Consider the following 6,871-nt stretch of genomic DNA (forward strand, 5'->3'; position numbering starts at 1 on the left):
GTCCAGTTGTAGCATTTGTTGCATCAACATGTTTTGAGAAGCTAACGCATACATACCCGCCATTTTTGTAAAAGTTTCAAACTTTGAGGATTAAAATTGAAAATTTGTTAAAAAACTGTAAATAGTGTAATGAACTGGAAACAGATTCAAACGAACCACACCTTAACGAAGTTAAGATTAATGTTAATGAATCAGAAATGGTTTAAACGAATACAAAGATTAACAATTAGTCGGTCAACGAATCAGTCAATCAACGAAATTGACTAAGTAAATCATGAAGTGCAAGATTAGCGAATTAGAAAGTTCCTGTAATGAATCACTAAGAGATAATTAGTGAATTAGATAACGAACCAGCTACAGTTGATTAACGAATCAACTTATAGCGAATCAGGTTGTTACAATCGTTTGTAACAAACTTTAACACAGAATGACACGTGGCAACGGTTGTTATAACACAAATCCCAAGGTAGACGTGTGTCACACGAATCAGTTGGACACGAATCAGATTAAGTAGCGAATTGGTTAACGAATCAACCAAAATTCATAACGAATTAGTATAACAATTTAACGAATCTGATAACAATTCAGGTGAACAATGTTAACGAATTGACCAAAAGGTCAACGGATCAACAAATCTTCAAATTCGTTTGAAGATCTTCAAAACTTCAAGTGTAATTTCCAGAAACTGGAAATCATATGAACACAAAACCCAGACTCAAATCTGTAATAATACTTCGTTTCTAAACCAAATCTCTCAACTAAACAACCAAAATACTCGCAAACCAACCACGAATCCACTCGTATCAATCCCGTAACACAATTACTCTTAACACATATCCAATTTGACCACAAACAATCCCCTATTTCTCGGCCAAACTCAGATCCAACCAAAACAATCCAAACACAATCAAAACTCCAATTCCAGTCAATCACACCTATCCAATACCTTAACAACCTCAAATCCAATCCAATTAAGCCATAATCAAACTAAATCAAGCTCAAATTGAATTAAATTCAAACTATATTCAAACTTATACCAAAATCAACAATTATGAACTTAATAATATCTATAATCAGTCAATTCAAGCGTAAACAAGCGCACCGAAAGCTCGGATACCACTTGTTTGAACCTGGATCAATCCTTAAACCATAAACAGATCTCAGATCTGTATGAATATGATTAATCCTAAATACGCATCTAGCTCATATTTACGTTTGATTGTATGTTATGTATATACAGATTATCAGTAGTAGAATGTGTATGTATGTAGAATATTAAGATGAAGATCGAGAGAGAAGATAGATCTAGTTCGCTAACATTCCATAGCGAACTAGACTCTACTTCGTTACATACATAATAAGGTAAATAACTTAACGAATCATCTCCTGATTCGTTAAACATCCTTAACGAATCAGGAGGAAACTAACTTTGATCTAGTTCGCTAAACATCCTTAGCGAACTAGACTATTACATTAATGAACTACAATATAAATTACTTGTTTATTACATTAAACAAAACGACAAATACGTTAATGATAAATACAAAGACTCGAGACGCAAAACTGTGTACTAACAAGAAGCAGCTACTAATGCTAATGGAGAAGTAAGTTCAGCCGGTGGAAATCCGAGTAATAATGAAGGAGTTCAACTGGACCCCGCAATTCAAACTGCCATTGCTCAAGCGGTAGTGGTTGTCGTGAAAAACATGAATCCTGAAGGTTCTGCCGGAGGCTGCGAAAGAACCGCTGAAAGGGCGGAAGGAGATGGTAAGTAAAATGATGAAGGGGAGGGGGAAGAATCAAGCATGGTTAAGTCAGTGAAGGTTGATGACAAGAAAAAGGGTCGTGGTGGATGCAACTATAAGTCTTTCAAAGGCTGTGATCCACCAAAGCTAACTAGCTTGGGATACGCAATCGCTACTCTCCAATGGATAAACGCGATGGACAAAATTATCCGAATTAGCGAATGCCGTCCCGACCAAGCTGTGGGGTATGCTACCCAATCATTTGGTGATGAGGTGATGTACTGGTGAGAGACAGTTGAGAAGAGGAAGAGTCGAGAAGAGATCAAGGCCTTTAGATGGGACGATCTGAAGGAGTTAGTGATGAAACGATTCTGTGCTGATGCAGAGGTAGAGAAGGTTGAGATGAAGTTCTTGAGTCTAAAGGCGGGTAAGATGACGCACCGCAAATACCTCACTGAATTCAACCGTCTGTCAAGGTTGGTGCCAGATATGGTGAACACCGAGGCCAAGCGGATTAAATGCTACCTAAGGGGACTGCCACAGAATGTTCGCGTCTTGGTCAAGGCTGGTAGACCAGGTACTTTTGATTCTACTGTGGGGCTCACGGAAACGGTTTATGAGGACTTGACAGATGAGGTGGCTATGGAAGAGAAGAAGGAGAAGAAGTGGGTCACGCCTGCCAAACGACTTGGTACTCAGAAGTGGAACCCCAAGAACAAGCAACCAAGAGTGTGGGAGAAAAGGTCATGTAGGACGTGCAGAAAGATGCACGCCGGAGAGTGCAAGTGGGGCACTGGATCTGAGGTGTTCCGCAAGTGTGGGAAGTCCCATGGTGGGGAGTGTAGATCAGGGTCAAATGCCTACTACAAATGTGGTAAGATGGGGCACTTTACTCAAGATTGCTATGCGAAGCCCGCGTGTTATAAGTGCGGACATACAGGTCACTTGGCGAGGACTTGTGCGAGTGGTGAAGCTGGAGGAAGTGAGAAGAAAGATGCTGATCAAGAGAGGCCAAGAACTAGAGCCTACATGCTGACCCAAGAACAAGCTAGACAGAATCCTGATGCTGTGACCGGTACGTTCTTAGTAAACGGTATTTCTGCTTCAGTATTATTTGATTCGGGTGTGAATATAAGTTTTGTAGTTACGACATTTAGTAAACTAGCTAAATTGAAAAGTTGCCGAGTGTGTGAAACCTTTATAGTAGAAACCGCTAGTGACAACTCGGTGAAAATAATGAAAATGGTTAAGGATTGTAAGATAGAGTTAGAGGGACATGAGTTCCCTGTTACTTTGTATGTTATGAACTTAGGAGAGTTCAATGTAGTCTTGGGAATGGATTGGCTATCTGAATACGAAGCTCAGATAGTATGTAAAAGTAAAATAATAAAGCTAAACTCTTTAGACGGTAGTGAGGTGACGGTTTATAGTGATAAGGAAAGTTCAGGGTTTAACGTCATTTCAATGATAAAAGCCGAAGGTTTGTTAAGGCGAGGGTGCGGTGCCTACCTAGCGTATGTTGTCAATGCTACGGTCGAGACAAAACAAATGAAGGATGTCCCTATAGTGCACGATTACCCAGAAGTATTCCCAGAGGATCTTCCAGGGTTGCTACCAGAGCGAGAGATAGAATTCCAGATAGATTTAATACCAGGAGCCCAGCCTATCGTGAAAGCACCTTACCGTCTAGCACCGTCTGATATGAAAGAATTGATGTCCCAACTGCAAGAACTCCTCGTTAAAGGTTTCATAAGACCAAGTGTTTCCCCATGGGATGCACCAGTGTTATTCGTGAAGAAGAAGGATGGAAGTATGAGAATGTGCATAGACTATCGCGAGTTGAACAAGCTTACGGTAAAGAATAGATATCCTTTGCCAAGGATTGATGATCTGTTTGACCAACTGCAAGATTCAAGTTGGTTCTCACGAATAGATCTCAGATCAGGCTATCATCAGCTGAAGGTGAAGTAGGCAGACATCCCTAAAACAACGTTCCGGACGCGGTATGGACACTACGAGTTCCTCGTGAGGTCATTCGGTCTAACAAATGCTCCTGCATTTATGGACATGATGAATAGGGTATGTCGGCCAATGTTGGATAAGTCAGTTGTTGTCTTCATCGACGATATATTGATTTATTCAAAGAGCGAGTCTGATCATGCTGAGCATCTCAGAGAGGTATTGGAGACTTTGAATAAAGAGAAGTTCTATGCTAAGTTTTCGAAATACACGTTCTGGTTGCGAGAAGTGCAATTTCTAGGTCACGTGATTAATCCTGAAGGGATTACCGTGGACCCAGCTAAGATTGAAGCGATAACTAATTGGAAGACTTCATAGAATCCGACTGATATACGAAGCTTCCTAGGGTTAGCTGGCTACTATAGGAGATTCATCGAAGGTTTCTCAAAGATAGCCGCACCGTTGACCGGTATGACCCGAAAGTCGATAGTATTCAGTTGGGGTAAGTTTCAAGAAGAGGCTTTTCAGGAGTTAAAGAAGAGACTCACGCAAGCTCCAATCCTTGCTTTACCCGATGGTGACGAGGATTTGGTTGTTTGTACTGATGCTTCGCATCGTGGGTTAGGTTGCGTGCTAATGCAACGAGGAAAGGTGATAGCTTACGCGTCTAGACAATTTAAGGTCCATGAGAGTACTTATCCAACGCATGATTTAGAGCTAGCAGCAGTAGTGCATGCTCTAAAGATATGGAGGCATTATCTGTATGGTACTAAGTGTACAATTTACACAGATTATAAGAGTTTAAGGTACTTCTTCGAGCAGAAGGAATTAAACATGAGACAGAGAAGATGGCTGGAGTTGATTAAGGATTACAACTTCGACATTAAGTACTACCTTGGTAAAGCTAATGTGGTCGCTGACGCGCTAAGCCGTAAGAATGAGGAAGTCCTTGCAACAGTTAAGTCATACCAGTTGATATGAATTCAAGTCTTTTTGAAGAAATCGTCAAAGTGCAAATAAAGATGCTGGTAGATGAAGGACTAGTGAAGAAGGAAAGGATTTTCAGTCAGCAAAACGAATTTATGGAAAACACTCATGGTGTTAAGACTAGGTTTGACCGCATGTGGATCCCACGCCCTGGAGATCTCAGAGGTCGAATCTTAGATGAAGCCCATAAGTCAAGATATTCGATTCATCCAGGAACTACGAAGATGTACCAAGATTTGAAGAAAGACTATTGGTGGCCAGGAATGAAGAATGAGGTGATAGATTATGTCAGTAAGTGCTTAACTTGTTTACAAGTCAAAGCAGAGCATCAGAAGCCTTTTGGAAAGATGCAATCTTTGGAGATACCAGAATGGAAATGGGAACACATCACCATGGATTTCATAACTAAGCTACCTCGTAAAGCTAAGCATCATGATACCATCTGGGTGATTGTGGACCGTTTGACCAAGAGTGCTCACTTTCTGCCTATACGAGAGGATATCTCGTCAGAAACGTTAGCAAGCTTGTTCATTAGAGAGGTTGTATCCAGGCATGGAGTGCCGTTATCGATTGTGTCTTATAGAGATACTCGTTTTACTTCGAGATTTTGGAAGAAGTTCCATGTATCCATGGGAACAAGATTGAACATTAGTACGGCGTATCATCCTCAAACAGATGGACAGTCTGAAAGGACGATACAAACCCTTGAGGATATGCTACGTGCTTGTGTTTTATAATTTGGTGGAAGTTGGGATGATTATCTGCATCTAGCAGAGTTCTCTTACAACAACAGTTACCATTCAAGTATTGGTATGCCACTATTCGAGATTTATATGGAAGACGCTGTAGAACTCCAGTATACTTGGGAGAGATTGGTCAGAAGGAGATGGAAAGCCTAGAGGTTGTGCAAGAAACCTCCTCAAAGTTCGATCAGATCAAAGCGAGAATGAAAGCTGCTCAAGACAGACAGAAGTCGTATGCTGATAAGCGGCGACGACCGATTGAGTTTAACGTTGGTGACAATGTGATGCTCAAGGTCTCGCCATGGAAAGGAATTATTCATTTTAGGAAGAGAGGAAAGTTGAGTCTGAGGTACATTGGACCGTTTAAGATTATTGATCGTGTAGGTGAAGTGTCCTACAAACTGGAATTGCCTGAAGAGTTAGAAGAAATTCACTCAACCTTCCATGTTTCTTATCTGTGAAATGTCTGGCTGAAGACACGTCGCACGTGCCATTAATGGACATTGAGGTTGATGAACAGCTGAACTACATTGAGCAACCAATCGAGATAGTTGATCGCAAGGAGAAGCAGCATCGTCGTAAGGTGATTCCATTAGTGAAAGTGATATGGAAACACCGGAAGGGATCAGATGCTACTTGGGAAGTTGAAGAAGAGATGCACAAGTTTTATCCAGATTTGTTTATGTAATAGTTAGGTTTCAGGGACGAAACCTCTTTAAGGAGGGAAGACTTGTAACATCCCGTTTCCTAGTTTCGGTTAATAAACGAAAGTATGAGTTATTATGAGTCGGGATAGTGTTGGGCTAAATGGAATTGGGTTATGGACTTGGGTTATGAAGGAAAGAGGAAAAGACCATGGGCTTAAGCCAATGATCTAGAATTATATAAGTCATTAATACCCATTTAATTTCATTTCACACATATTCCATACACCTCCCAAAACACACACTTAAGCTTTCTCTCTCTAGTTCCTCTCTCTCTAGCCGAAATCACCAAGGAAAACCGATCCCGATTTAAGGTAATGATAGTATTATGTTGTATGAGCTTAAACCCGTTAGATATGGTCACGAAATGATGAGTCGATATCGTTAAACCGTTTAAGTCACGAGATCCGGGTGGAATTGGGTATAAACAGAACCTAAGATGAGCTTAGGGGTCACCCTAGCTCAGATCTGGATCGAACGGGACGAAAAACAAGTTAAAACTCGTTTTTCCGGCGAATCCGCGGTTTTCCGACGGCGGCGCCGCAAAGGCGGCTCCGGAAAAGTGTATACGAGGTTAAGGGATGTCAGGGAATGTTCTGACATTCCCTAACCTAACCCTAATTCGTTAACGGAAAGTTAACGAATTAGAGGTAATTCGTTAACGAGGAGTTAACGAATTGGAAGCAATTCGTCAAGCGATTCGTTAAAGGAAAATCGAACAAACTAGACTTAA

Source organism: Bidens hawaiensis, unplaced genomic scaffold (genome assembly GCF_021521415.1).
Source record: "Bidens hawaiensis isolate Kalapana, Puna unplaced genomic scaffold, B.hawaiensis_p1.1 tig00031446_1, whole genome shotgun sequence".
NCBI classification, from domain to species: domain Eukaryota; kingdom Viridiplantae; phylum Streptophyta; class Magnoliopsida; order Asterales; family Asteraceae; genus Bidens; species Bidens hawaiensis.